We start from the raw sequence: 15878 nt of genomic DNA on the forward strand, positions 1-15878 counted from the left end.
TATCCTGCTCTCTTATAACATACCATTTACTTCATAGTCTGTGGCTTGTATCCTACACATTACCCCTACCTTCTGATTCAATTTCTGTACCTTGTATCGACCTATCGTGACCCCATGACTCTACTTTTTGTCACCATACTTATCTATAACCTAATATTGATGGAATGTGTTACTGACTCAAGTATCATGTATGTATACAATATAGAGATCTTTATCTGCACCATATAATAATAATAATAATAAATCTATGCGACATGCTACAGTACAACTGGCGTTTGCGTACTGTTTACTACATCTCTGTTTGCTGAAGGGGCATGAGACAATACCCACCACCTCTTAATTCTCCTTCGCATACTATGCATCATTCTGACGACTCTAGGCAACTTTAATCACCAGCCAGCTGTATCTCATGGACGGACGGGATCTGAACGGGTGACTGAGTCATCACCAGTCTGAGTCCAAAGATCCTGTAATAGTTAACCTATTCAGCTTAACACTTTCGTGACCTAGCTAATATTCGTAATCAGAGGGAGGTTATGAATGTTTTTCAACAAGAATATTTTCTTTCATATAATGCGTCAGGAAGAAAGGTGAAGGACACGCCAAAAATATGAGGTAAACGTAATAGAAATATTATGAAAACACTGCCCCTGGCTGTATCGTACTGTGATGCAGTCACGCTATTTGCATTCTCTGATGTCTAAAGCTCTTTCTAGCTGTAACTCCAGACATTTGAAATTACAGAACTTAAAATGACTTCTACCTGAGGGATTATAACGATAGCTTCGTCTTACTCCTCCAGTTTGAAATTTCACCAAGGGTGAATGATTTCGTTTGAAAGTAGCAAAAATATAATGAGGAAGACGTCACTGGGGAGAAGTGGCTCGAGTATCTTATCACACTTGCCTGGCGCCATCATGTGAGGGTCAGTTTTCTGGGGAGTATACAAGTTTCTTCTTCATCCTCTCTGCCGGAAATACTACTGTACATCCTCCTTAATCCTTTCCGTCCGATGATGTATTTCCTATTTTATTCTTGCTATTTTTAGACAGCATTACTCGGCATTAAAGTCACTTTTCAAACGTGGAAGGTTATATATAGGCTTCACTACTACATGCGGTCCGTTAAGGGAGGTAGGAAGATTTAATCAGTAATGCGTATCACCTGGTTGATAGGGCTAACTACTTAAATTTGATGACATTTTTTTCATATATTCATGGTAACTACAAAGAGTTTTATTCAGCCAGGGATAGTTTTCTCGAGACGAAGGGGTTCAATACACCTTTCGTATATATCACATTACTACTGAAAGCTCTCCCATTGTTCTGTATTGATATTAGTTAATATGAAAATATACTGTAGCCTTTTCCAGGAAGACCTAGTTAGGGTAGGCTAATCTGTTATGACTGGGTTAGGTTATAATAGATCAGTCTGGTAAGTTAGAGTGAGGATGTTTTACATTAAGGTCATGTACCGATAAAATAAACAATAGCGATCACTGAGAGGGAAGAAATCTTAGCACAGTGTACTTGTATAGTTATCTACTGTATGGAACTATGCGTTAACGGCGATAACTTAAAGGCGCATTAAACAAAAAAAACAAACAAACAAACATTAATGGATCGATATTCCAGAAACGTCTCTCTCTCTCTCTCTCTCTCTTCTGACTATGTATTATATTCGTGATGTTACTACAATCAGGTATATGGGAAGCGCAATCATAAATCGCTAACACCAACACGCACGGAGTCAGAAAGGCAATCCTCACAACAAAGGCAGTCCGTTCCTGTCGACCAAATGCAACCTCCTCCTCTAGAGACATGTCACATTACCAAAGAAAACACAGAACTCGATCAGGACCGGATGACATTAACAACTTGCACCTAAACTATTAGGAAACCAAGACGTTTAGGGCCTATAAGCAGCTACTCATGCACACACTGCAGCATTCCCAGTATTTTTATGGAACAGTTATCACTGTAGTTAAACGAAACACGGACCCAATACATTCTTCTTCTTCGTACAGATCCATAACACTACTTAGCAGACCGTCCAAAACATCTAAACACCTTATTTTCAACAAAGCCACACCGCATGATACCCCTTTCTCCTTCACAACACGGATTTCGGCCACTGAACTCTACAAACACCTTACCACATAATCTCACACAACAGACATCCAATGGCATCACTCCACGACACCTGCACAACGCAAATTTCTCACAACAAAACATATAGTATTATAGTCTTCGATACTATCCCCCGACGCAAACTAAACACCAAGATATACAACACAGAGTACAACACCATACGCTGGCTTGCAAACTACACATCTGGAAGACAAGCATTTCATTCATTCATTCATTGCCAGACACCATGTATCCCAGACGGGGTGGCCAAGGGCTTAGAGTTCTTTGTTTTACAGGGAGGGGCACTAATCCTCCACCAACCCCACTTGACGTAGGGATGCCAACAGCATCTGGTGTTCCCAGGCGGTCACCCATCCAAGTACTAACCAGACCCAACGTTGCTTAACTTCGCTGATCGAACGGGAAGCGGTGTACTCAACGTGTACTTGTCATCGAGAAAACGAAATTTCTCTAACGTAGTTCCACAGAGTTCCGTTCTCTTACCCACACTCTTCATTCTTTTCATGCATGATAATTATTCGCACACCCCAACACTCGACATGCATTGTCTCATATACAGATGATATCGACAAAACAACCACACACCATACTGCAGACACGGCCTGCACACTGCAACAGGACTACCTCAACACACTGCCACTGCAGACTTGGGTTGAGGACAAATCCACCACGACATTCATCACCAGCAGTAAACATGAACTTAGGTACTCCCAACAATGTACGTGTTCTTAACAGCCTTCTACTAAGATCCGTGGAGTGATACGACACCAGACTAGCCCTGAAGGACCACGTCCAGGAGGCTGTGCACCCCCAAACTCAGTGCTCTCAGGGCAACCACAGGGCCAAACTTTGGACAACAAAAACAAATGCTCTCCTTACTCTTCAAACAATTCATTTGATAAGTGATATCGTATACCTACCTGGCATGAACTCCCACTCTAACCAATACTCATTACAACAACTTGCAAACCATACAGGACAATGCCCTACTCATCTTCACTAGTTGCAACCACTCCCACTGCTTACTTATACTCTAAAACTAAAACCCTCCCTGTCAGAGACTACCCTGATATGAGAGGCACACAATTCAATGCAACGGCCTGTGTCAATACATAGCATCCCTATATTACATTACACCTAAGCACGTAAAACATTCCCAACACAAATATTATTAAACCCTCTACAACAATATCACACCTTCAGACATCTCAGCTCTAGCAGCGAAAAAATACCAACATACTGTATGCATAGGGCAAGACAACACTTCGATCAGAAGCTATTTTACCTGTCCCACTCTGACATCCACGCATCGGAGATGTCATTTAATATGATCGAGTTCATCTAACGAAACGCAGATGAAGATGTCATCCAGGCTTCCTCAGTTACCAGCTTAGATTGGCTTGGGTGGAATCATCCATGAAACGTGCCCTGCCTTTAAAATAGGCCAGCAAACATATACTTAATGGAGCACTGCTTAGCACAGGTCACACTAAGACGCAGACATACATCAACGGTGTAGGGAACCTGTCGGACAACCCCATAGGGGAAGTTGCCCACCTGTGGGTCGACGAGTCTGCTCGATCAGACTGGTCGGGGTTAAATAACAACAGCAACATGAGAAAATTGTATTGAAAAATAATAAGGGCAAAATCACTGGCGTTTTCTCCCGGACAGATATACAAGTACAGACCTAATAGGATACAAACAGTGGCGTTCACAGGGACAGGCATACTACAGTAGTCGTCGTACCTACTGTATAGTGAAACCCGTGGAACCAGCTCCTCTTTTTCTTGCGCAAGGAACACGAGTACAACTAAACCTTATTTTTCCGTTACCTTTTAACCATTTGAATTTTTTCACAGGTCGTAAAAGTACAGTTTTTCAAAAGCAGTATATTCTACCGAAAATTCTAATCACACAACACAATGCAAAATGACTTCCCTATTGTTACTTTCAGAACATGTACCGTACAAGAAGGAGGTCTGATAAACCGGCTCGCTTTGCTATTATCTGATAATGCGTGTAGTGGCTGTACAGGCTGCTGGCATCATTGATAAGATTAGGTGAAGATAGAAAGAGGTTAGGGAGGTGGTGAAGAAAGGAATCTGGTGAGGTTAGAAAGGTAATGAAGTGGGGAAGATGGTGAGGTTAGGGAGATGGTGTTTTTAGGAATCAGGTGAAGTTAGGGAAGTACTGAGGCCAGGAGGTTGGTGACGTTGGAGAAGTAGTTAGGTCTGTGAGGTGGTGAGGTTAGGAATGTGATGAAATTATGATCGCGCTAGAGATAGAAAAGTGAAGTTACGGAATCGTTAAGGAGTAATATATAATGTCTAATATTCCCACACTGTATTTTCTCACTGTGAAATCTCTACCTACCTATTATTGTGAAATCGTGTTAAGATAATGTGGAAAATATTGAGATTTCATTAATACACAGTTCTGAATCAGAAAAAAAAAAAAAAACATGCTACAGTTATGCTATTTTACATACTGATCTTATGAGGCGACACTTTCGAGCTGGAGTTGCTTGATAAGTCTTCTTTAAACTATAGGCTGGTCAGAAATTGAGTATAATCGTCCAATGATAGAATGATTACAGGAATTCGTCATTGTGCAGGAATTTATCAAATATAAGGCGGCAGAGAGGCCGGTAAGCACGCTATTAATGCTATGGATACATGCAATCCTCTCTAATATGAATAGGACTGTCTGAGAATAAAAAATAATAGATAAATACAAGCTACAGATGCCATCATTGTAAAGTGAATGTGCACCGCAATTATATAGAATCTTTCTGCATAAGAGTTTTTCCCTAAGTAAAACAAATTCGTCTACAGATATTCCGAATTCCGACCACCACCACAACCATTCACCATCACGACCAATACAAAATGTCATGCGACCACAAGCACACACCAGCACCACCACGCGTCATTTACATAACACTTCAACCACACCACCACACGCACCACACATTAATAAACCGTCAGACAAACCATATACATACCGCCAAAGGCACATACCACAGCTACACAGCACAACGCCACATAGACACCACTACAACCACACACTACCAAAATCCACCGCAACCACTGTACCACAACCGTCACACAACCACACATCATCACAACAACAAAATCACACACCACTGCCACATGCCACACACCATTACAGCCTCACAAATAAACACCCACATACCACCTGAACCAAAACATCACTTGTCAAACAGCCACGTAACCACTGATCACCCACCCGACACGCCAACACAGACACACATCAAGACATCCACACTTCACCCTAACCAACCACCAGACCACAGCCACCACTTCCACACATCAAGACCACAGTCTAACAAATTTACACCCTACAGTTGCAGACCAGAACCTTTTCACTTCTGAATTGTGGAAGACTTACTTTTGCGTTCCCGTTTGTTGATATCTCCTTCCTATGAACCTAAGGAATACACTTATTCCAGAAAATTAACAAAACTTTAATAACTGCAAAAATTATAATGGTTGTATCTGAGGTTACCATCAGGCTTTTTGAGGGTAAAAAGTGAAGTTACAATGTATAAACGTACAGTAAGAAAAAAAAAGGAGCTTTATTCCATTATATATGTTCTAAGACTTATTATTTGTATTCAGTTTCATATAAAAAGAAAATAGTTTATTAATTTTACTGCAAACATCAGGCATTTGAATATGATTTTGCATAAATATTGAATTTGATGCAAATCATTTCCATTATGAACATAAACTTTTGTAATTGTCTTGCTATACCAGCAGGTAATACAAAAAATGGAAATAAAACTAATATTCCTTCATTCTTAGTATTGCCAGAGCAAGAACTTAGTTTTAATATTTGAAATGCGTGCTCCAGCCACCAGACCCCCCCACCCCACTACGGAGCCGCAGCCCCACCCCCACCCTAGGTGGACACCACAGTGGGCCAGGTGGGCGCGATCCCGGCCCAGAGCGAGACGGGCCCAGGTGCGCCCCGACCTTGTGTCCCTCTTCCCCTCAGCCTGCCCAACCACGACGTCGCAGTGATAGGAGACTACTTCTCGGTCGGACCAGCCTTTGTCAGGATCGGGATATGACTGCTCCAGATTCAGCCCCAGGCAGCACCGCGGTAGCGGCCACTGGACGTACCGGGGAGGGCACTGTACGTCCCTCAGCCGTTTCCCCCTGCAGCACTGCGATGACGGCCACTGTATGAGTCGAGGAAGGAACGGCCACTGTACGTCCTTCTGCTGCAGCCACATCTGGAGCCCGCCTCGGTGTGACGGCCACTGTACGCACACCAACAGGCAAAGGTAGGAGGAGTGGAACCGCAACGACAGGCACTGTATGCATTAGGGAGGGAACAGCCACTGTACGTCCCTCATCCACCTCCTCCTCCTCCTACGGGAGTAGCAGCACGGTAACGGCCACTGTACGTCCCTCAGCTACTTCCCGTTGGGTAGGCAGATCCGCGGCGAAGGCCACTGTACGTGCCGGGGAGGGAACAGTCTCTGTACGTCCCTCATCTGCCTCTTCCTCCTGTGGGAGCAGCACCACGGCGATGGCCACTGTTACATGCCGGGGAAGGAACGGCAAACTGTACATCCTTCTGCTGCTATCTCAAGAGCCTGTGGAACCGCGACAACGGCCAGTGTACATGTTGGGGAAGGGAAGGCCACTGTACGCCCTTCATCCACAGTCCTGAGGGTTCTCCCAGAGGAGAAGGTCCCTTGCGCGGCCCACTCTCCACCCGGCAGCCGCGCGGGACGTCCTTCTGTCTCTCCCTCCAGGTGTGGTTCCCTGGAGGTGCTGCCATTCCAGGAGTGGTGGCAAGGCCCGGTCGCTGAAGGCGGGATCCACACCCTCCAGCCTGCCCTTGGACGACGCCGGGTTCTGATGGACGCCCCATGGATAAGGTGCTGCAGCCAACTCCTGACAGCGCCCCAGCCTAGAGGCGACCGCAGTCACAGGCCTCCCAGGTACAGTCCTCGGACCCCAGGGCGGGACCACCCTGGCCCCACTCACTGTTGGCCCTCCGTCCGGAGTAAGAAGTGGCAGGCCCGATTCCTGACGCTGTTTGGCGCCAGCCCCAAGGGCCCCTCACCAGGTCAAGGACCCGACAAGTGAGGGCCTCCCTGCATCCCAGATCAGAAACGCACCTGGGCTGTGACTCACCCAAGAGCCATCCCGTGCCTACTGAAGGAGAGCACACCTGTAGGGCTCCCTCCGACTCCCAGGCGCCACCTTGACTAAGCCCAGTGACGACACAGTGAGATCCCAGTGTTGTATCAGAGACTTAGAAGTGACAGTGCTCGTATATCCTAAAGACAGTGAGACAGGAACACCACCAGTAAGAGTGTCTCTAACCAAACGTAGGCTACTCAGTGTGCTGTGTCAGTGCCTAAGTTCCCAGGACTAGAGTAATATACAAGTGTGTGGCGATACCTAAGTTCAGCAGACCAGTGTACTATACAAAGACTGAGGAGATAGACTGTATGAACGGTGTCACCATCCCTCTGTATTATTCTCCTGTACAATAACTCAGGTATTATCACTGTCTGTGTGACGTGATGTATTATTGTTAACTAGCCTGTCACTATACCCGTTCCACATCTTGTGCACCATTGCATGTATATTGTAAGGGAAATTGGAGTAAGGCAATATTTGTGTTAAGGTGTCTTGCCGAGTTTTTATGCCCTGTTCCTTTGTAAGTGTTCTAGTTCCGGTCTAGAAAGAGGACCCCGCTCAGTCGCTGGTGTCTTTAGGACGAGATGTCGGCCTAAAAACACCCAGCATAACAATATTCATGAAAGCAATTCTTTGCTGCATTGCAGCAGAGATGAATTTCACAGTGGCTGCAGATTGATATTGGTCGTGATTGTACCTCTTTCTTGGAACTACCTTCCTTTCTGACCAATAAATTTAGGCCAATGGATCCCAGTGTTGCTGAGCCTAACAGAAGCAGGTATACTGACATAATTAAAATAGAGAGCATCTTCACTGTTTAATATGTGATATATTATCTGCACTATGTTATGTCAATAAATTCAGAGTTTTATCATTGTAACTCGCATACTGGCTATACATAAATGGTATTTATTATAGATTTATCTCTCAGTGTGATTACTGGATAGCTAACTATAAGTTCGTCTACTTTTTTGATCTCCAAAACTGTATGATGGCCCTAATAATACTTATACAACATATACTCAAACATAGGACCATTTTCTATAATAGAAATAGCACATCGAGTTTTCTCTAGACTAGATGGGGTAACAAATATAAAAATACTTAGTCATTGAAAGAAATTATTATATAAGAAAAACAGACATTATATAACTTACTGTTGATGGGATATACTGGTATCCCAATATATAACTGCCAACTTGGGTTCAGTGATGGATTGTGAACTGTTACTCCCGTTGTACAAATCCAGTAAGAAAAAGAGAGAAAAAAAATGTGGTTACAAAACTATAATTGATCATTATCTTATATCTTTCAGTTTTACAAACACACCTAATACGAAACCGGCTCCCTGATGGTAATTGTGATACCCACTAATTTATTTTGTGATTACACAAACGTTTTATGAATCTGCTCGGTTTTAGCAATCATTATGAATTCTGAATATATTGAAGATACTATTGACCAAATATCCTATCACATAACGTACCACAGAATACGCAAATCGGGGCATGAAAAGGAACTGACGTCTGGACTCTGGATAATAGCAGTATTGGGAGCCACCCGGCTCTACTGTTGATGTTACATGGCTCCCAGCACCAAAGGCCAAGGCGCCGGAGGCGGAGGTCCACCACTTGTTTCCTAACATCATCGTTCGTCACTTGGGGTCCCATCAATTGTACACCGACGGCTCCAAGTTGAGTGAATTTGTGGGTGCAAGTGTGTGGTCGACTGAATGTGCACTTAGGTATCGGTTGCCGACTCATACATCTGTGTTTACCTCCGAACTTTTTGCTATTGACAAAGCCATAGACTATGGTCTCTATTCTAGGCATGACTCATTTGTCATATTTTCGGATTCAAAATCAGCCCTTCAGGCAACTGCATCTTGTACTACGGACTATCACGAGATCCAGGGCCGCATCGTTAATAAGCTGCATTCATGCAACAAGTCATTCACGCTGATATGGGTGCCTGGTCATTGTCGTATCTACGGCAATGAACAGGCTGACTTACTTGCAAAGTCGGCTGTAGAGCTCGAGAAGACTTGGGACGTTCCTGATCTACGGTCGAGTCTCTCTCTCGGAAAGAAATCGATAAATCTTCTGTGGCAAGGTCAGTGGACAAGACTAAATATTCCAACTTGTAAGCCGTACCTGGGCGACTGAGACTGCCAACCGCCCCAGTCGCCTGGAAGAAAAAGTGTTGGCACGGTTACGACTCAATGCCACCATTTTAACACATATGAAACCATATATGGAAAGACGCTTCCCACCGCACTGTGACATCTGTAATGCGGTGTTATCTATCAGTCATATCATCCTGCTCTGTCGGCGATTTATTCGTGAACGTGCTTCACTTATAAATTACTGCGGCGCAGCAGACGTCCCCTTCACCCTTTCCACCATCCTGGGTGATGGGGACATTGCTATGACTGATAAATTGATGGCTTTCCTGAGAGAGACCGGACTGATCAGAGTGATGTGACTTTTTTACTGTATGGTTATAGTTTTTATCACCTGTAAATATGTATATATAATACTGTTAATTAGGGTTGACAGTTGACGTATTTGAAATAGTTCCTCCACCCACTGATCTATTTCTGATATTGATGTCCCTTACATTAAACCCCGTTCCTCGACTAACAGTCACCAGCGGATGAGTGCAAGTGTGCAATATAGGAAGGTATTGGGCACTTTCAGTCGATGATGGTCTGCTGGGCGAGGTTCTTCACTTTTTGTACAAATTATGTAAATACATTATACCATCTTGCTTAAGTTATTCTAATTAGGGCCGACAGCTGACGTATATGGATGTTCCTGACTCGTCTGGTTCCCTTTCATATATTGATGTCCCCTATATTAGGTTGTGCCTCGACTGCCAGTCACCAGGTGATGAGTGCAGGTATATAATGTAGAAAGGCATTACATATCTGCAGTCGATGGTGTTCTCTTGGTCGAGGCTTTTTTACCATCAGTGTAGGTCTAGTTATTTGTCTCTTAGGATTTAGTATGGGTTAGCGATTTGTCTGTCAGGTGATTAGTTTTAGGGTCTTTAGATTCGGTATTTTTATTAATAAGTGATATAAGGTTAAAAATAAAAAAAATAAAAAAAAATAATAGAAATAAAACTACAAAAAAATAATAAACTAAAAATTATTACGTACATATATGTACGTGTGCATGAAAGTATATATATATATATATATATATATATATATATATATATATATATATATATATATATATATTTTTTTTTTTTTTTTGCCTTAATGACCAGGGGCTCGGGCCCCAGTGGTCGATAGGCAAAAATATATATATATACATATATATATATATATATATATATATATATATATATATATATATATATATATATATATATAATAAATAGACAATAGCACAGCACAAGAAGTTTCGTCTGTTTGTTGTGGTGCGTGACAGGAAGCTGCCAAATTTGCTAGATTCGTAATCTAGCGGGTAGCTGGATGGTAACTCAAAGGTCTGCCAGGTCTCTAAGACCTCCAGTTTTTACCAATTATTCAATGTGGTTAGGTATAGCAGTTGGTAACCTGAAATACCGACAGGACTGAAAGGGTTAGCCACTCACTCCATATTAAATTTCTGCAATAACACCCCCACTCCACGTCCATACATCGAATACAGTCATACACAGCACAACCACCCAGTCACACAGCCATAACTACTGCTATCACACAGAGCTACAGTTACACACTATACACTACCAAGCACCATCTGGAGATGGGATGGCTCTTGTAAGCTGCTTATATCATAGCAGCCACAAAAACGATAGGCCACCATCACACACACACACACACACACACACACACACACACACACCAGAACACAAATAAAACTCTACTTCAATTAACATCACAAATACCCGCCATCACACCACACACCGACTCAAATATACTCGTACATCACCACACCACTACAAATACACACCACTACGCCACACACCACCACAACCAAACAACACGCCAACGCAAACACACAACACTACCAGAACCACATACCACCATAACTACACCCCACCACACCACACCACACACCACCCGACACTAAACATGGGTACAATCATACACCATCACAACCATACACCACCACACCATGCATGACCACAACCACACCCCACAACACTATGCATGACCACAGTAACACATCACCGCAACCAAATGCCACCAAACACAATCACACATCACTACACACAACCACACACCACTACACCCCACATCACCATACATAAACGCACACACTATCGCCACCATGTACTGTACAGTTTCATTCAGACGAGACTTATCTTGAAAAGATCATATTGCATCTCTCGTAAAATCTGCTTCCAAGAGATTAGGTGTCCTAAGCCGACTCCGTGTCTTCTTTACCCCTGCACAGTTGTTGACTTTATACACAGGTTTTATTCGCCCCTGTTTAGAGTACAACTCTCATGTGTGGGGAGGCTCCCCACAGACAGCTCTTCTCAATAGGGTGGAGTCAAAGGATTTTCGTCTCATCAACTCTCCTCCTCTTACTGGCTCCCTTCAACCTCTGTCTCTTCGCCGCACTGTTGTCTCTTTATCTCTTTTCTATCGTTACGTCAATGGTCACTGTTCCTCTGAACAGTCTGCTGGCATCCCTCCACCTCTACGACGGGCGAGTAGCACCCGTCTAGCTACAAACTCTCATCCCTTTTCTGTCCAGCTCTCTAGTGCAAGAGTTGGCCGTTACTCCCAGTCCTTCATTTTTGCAACAGGTCAACTCTGGAACTGTCTCCCTCTGTCTGCATTTCCTTCTTTCTATGATCTCCAGTCTTTCAAACCCAGTGTGTCTAGGTATCTCGAAATGAATAGATCTTGAATTTGGCACTCTTTTGTATTGTTTTTGTTTTTTTTCTCTTGGAAGGAAAGTTCATGCGGGCTCAGCCTTTGGTTCTTTCTTCCTCATATAAAAAAAAAACTCATCTCTGGGTGCTGTGTCCGAAATTCTTACGATATTTTAGCCTTAACCATTTCGCTGTTGGTGTATATTTTTCATTCTACATAACTATACAGATGACGAGAGAAAAAGAAGATATCGCAGGTGAGTACTATGTGAAGAATGATGAGGGAAGGGTAGTGATGGGATAATAGGAAATTCGAGGATGCTCAGAGAGAACATTGCAAAGGTTTGTAGAACTATGAGCTTGAATGGAAAACAGAAAATCGGGGGACGGCCTAGCTAGTGTTTGGCCTTTTGGTTGAGTTTGGTTCTGTGGGCAAGGCAATCGAGAAAATACAGTTGGGGAAGGCTGCAGGCGTGTCTGGCTTGACTGCTAAACGTTGAAGGCCTCCAGAGATATAGGGGCTGGTGTAGGTACTGATTAATAATTTATACATTAGTCGTTTGTTCCAGACGATTGGTTGAAGAGCGTGACTGTAAATGCGAAAAAGGGGAAGGATGATGCCTTGTACAGAGGAAAGTACTCGTACAGAGGGAAAAAGCTTTTATATCAGGTAAGGAATGAAGTGGAGAGAGTCCTGGGGGGGTATGATAAGGAAATGAGTGAATACCGATGAGATACAGTTTTGGTTATACCAGGCAAAGGGACCATTTATGCCATATTCATTGCCCGACAGCTTCAGGGGAACATATTTATAAGGAGAGAGAGTTGTACTTTTTTTTTTTTTTTTTTTTTGGAAAAGGCCTTTGACAAGGTGACCAGAGAAGTGGTGAAGTGTGCAATGAGAAAGCTTGGGATTGAGGAATGGTTCGTTGGAGTGGTTATGGCTATATACGAGGGTGCTAGCACCCAGGCGAGAGTGAATGGATGTTTTGCGTGAACCTTGGTGTGCATCAGACGTTAGGTTTAAGCCCCTAATTGTTTATTATGGTGTTTGAAGCTCTCTCACGTGACTTCTGACCTTGGCTGCCATGGGAGGTGTTGTATGCTGGTGACTTGATGAGTCGTGGAGAACGAGAGAGTAATGGAAGAAAGAAATAAGAACTGGAGAGATAAAGCTGGGTACAAAGGTTTCAGAATAAACGTGAATAAACAATAGCGATGCTATGTGAAACAGGTGGTGGTGCTGTCATTAAGAGGATTATGGCCAAAAGCAGTTTGCCACAAGAGTGTAGAAATAAGTCCATTTTGAGCAGTGTTTATGATAAGTACCATCTTACTGTCTCTATACTCATTTCAAAGCCAAAGGTAGCTGTTGTGTATATATACGCAATACTTATCTTGCTCTCGTGTTCCTGAACTCGATTCTTCTGAATTCTCTACACTCTGGATTCGGCTATCATGTCATTCTCTGACTAAATATATCTGCACAGTTTACTTATCCCCTAATTCTACTGACTATCAAAAATTCTTCGACTATCTTACTTCTACGATGGAACACATTCTATCCATTTCTCCTTTCTCTGAAATCTCCATTTTAGGACATTTCAATGTTCACCACCACCTTTGGCTCTCCTCTCCTTTCACTGATCCACCTAGTGAACAAGCATACATCTTTTCTATCCTTAATGACCTAGAGCAGCTTGTACAGCACCCTACCCGTATCCCTGACTGCCTTGGAGAGAGCTCCAACATACCTGACCTCTTCCTTACAACTAATCTTTCTGTTTACACTGTTAATCTTTTCTCTCCGTTGGGCTCCTCCCATCACAACCTTATCACCTTAACCTGTCCTATCGCTCTGGTACGGCCTGTGAACCCTCCAAAGAAACGTCATCTGTGGCACTTTGGAGCTGCGTATTGGGAGGCCCTCTGGCAGTACTTCTTTGATTTTCCATGGAATGATTATTGCTTCCATGGCCGGAAGCCATCTGAGTGTGCCTCGCGCATTACAAAGGTTATTCTCTCAGGCATGGAAGCATACATTCCTTTCTCATATCCTTTGACTAATGCAAGAAAGCCTTGGTTTAATCACGCTTGTTCTAATGCTGTCTGCAACAAGGAGAGAGCGTATAAAAGGTGCTGGAGCCAACCCACCCCTGAATCACATCTTGCTTACGTTTCTGCCCAGAATCGTGCTAAGTCTGTTCTTCGCTCTGCTGAAAATAATTTCATCCGTACTAAATGCTCTCAACTCTCCAACTCAAATTCTTCCTGCTCCTTCTGGCACCTTGCCAAAAATCTTTCTAACAACTTTACCTCATCATCCTTCCCTCCTCTTTTCTACTCTAATGGTTCTGTAGCTATCTCTACTGATAAAGCAGATCTCTTTGCTCGGACTTTCTCCTCCAGTTCCACCTTAGACGATTCTGGTGCTGTTCCTCCTTCACTCCACCCCTCTGACTTCGTCATGGCTGACATTAAAATTTCTTCAGCTGATGTGTTTTCTGCCATCACAGGCCTCAATACTAACAAGACATATGGGCCTGATGGAGTCCCTCCTGTTGTTCTCAAGAACTGTGCTTCTGTGCTTACACCCTGCATAGGCAAACTCTTTTGTCTTTGTCTATCAACTTGTACCTTTCCTTCTTGCTGGAAGTTTGCTCTCATTCAGCCAGTCCCAAAGAAGGGTGATCATTCCCAACCCTCTAACAATCGTCCAGTTGCTTTAACATCCTGTATCTCAAAAGTTTTTAAGTCAAGTCTTAACAGAAAAATTTTAAAGCATCTTTCCTATTACAACCATCTTTCTGATCGTCAGTACGGGTTCCATCAGGGACGCTCCACTGGCGAACTTCTCACCTACCTTTCAGACTCCTGGTCATCCTCCTTTCGGGACTTTGGCGAAAGCTTTGCCATTGTACTTGACATCTCAAAGACTTTCGATCATGTCTGGCACAAATCTTTAATTTCCAAACTGCCCTCTTATGGTTTCTATCCTTCTATCTGTTCCTTCATGTATAGTTTCCTCTCTTGTCGTTCTATAGCCGCTGTTGTGGACGGCCATCATTCTTCTCCTAGATCTATCAACAGTGATGTTCCTCAGGGCTCTGTCGTATCTCCAACTCTCTTCCTTTTATTCATCAATGACCTTCTAAGCTGTACATCTAACCCTATCCACTCGTACGTTGATGACTCCACCCTTCTCCTTTCCATTTGGTTCCCGCAACATCCATCTCAGCAGTTACTTCAACAAACAAGCGATGAGGCTATGGCACACGTATTGTCTGACTTGGCTCGTTTCTCTGACTGGGGTAAATATAATCTTGTTGTCTTTAATGCATCAAATACTCAATTTTTACACCTATCAACCTGACAAAATCTTCCACAGGTGTGCCCACTAATGTTTAATAATATTCAGCTTAATCCTGCATCATCCTTGAACATGCTTCGGGTTTCATTCACTCGGGGCTTAACTTGGAAAGATCATATTACATCTCTTGTAAAATCTGCTTCCAAGAGATTAGGTGTGCTAAACCGACTCGATTCCTTTGTTACCCCTTCACAATTGTTGACTCTATACACGGGTTTTACCCGCCCCTATGTGGAGTACAACTTGCATGTGTGGGGAGGTTCTCCACATACAGCTCAATAGGGTGGAGTCAGTCTTTTCATCTCATTAACTCTCCTCCTCTTACTGGCT

General features: G+C 43.3%; 1 protein-coding gene and 1 pseudogene across 1 annotated transcript in view; both read right to left on the minus strand.

Moving 5' to 3' along the window:
- The window catches only part of LOC145418814 (uncharacterized), a 234690-nt gene that overhangs the window by 68190 nt on the left and 150622 nt on the right, over positions 1–15878 (minus strand). The window lies entirely within an intron of this gene.
- LOC145418820 (5S ribosomal RNA) lies at positions 2468–2586 on the minus strand (annotated as a pseudogene).

The sequence above is a fragment of the Coenobita brevimanus genome, chromosome 116 (genome assembly GCF_032717465.1).
Source record: "Coenobita brevimanus isolate Jiangsu-jjx chromosome 116, ASM3271746v2, whole genome shotgun sequence".
NCBI classification, from domain to species: Eukaryota; Metazoa; Arthropoda; class Malacostraca; order Decapoda; family Coenobitidae; genus Coenobita; species Coenobita brevimanus.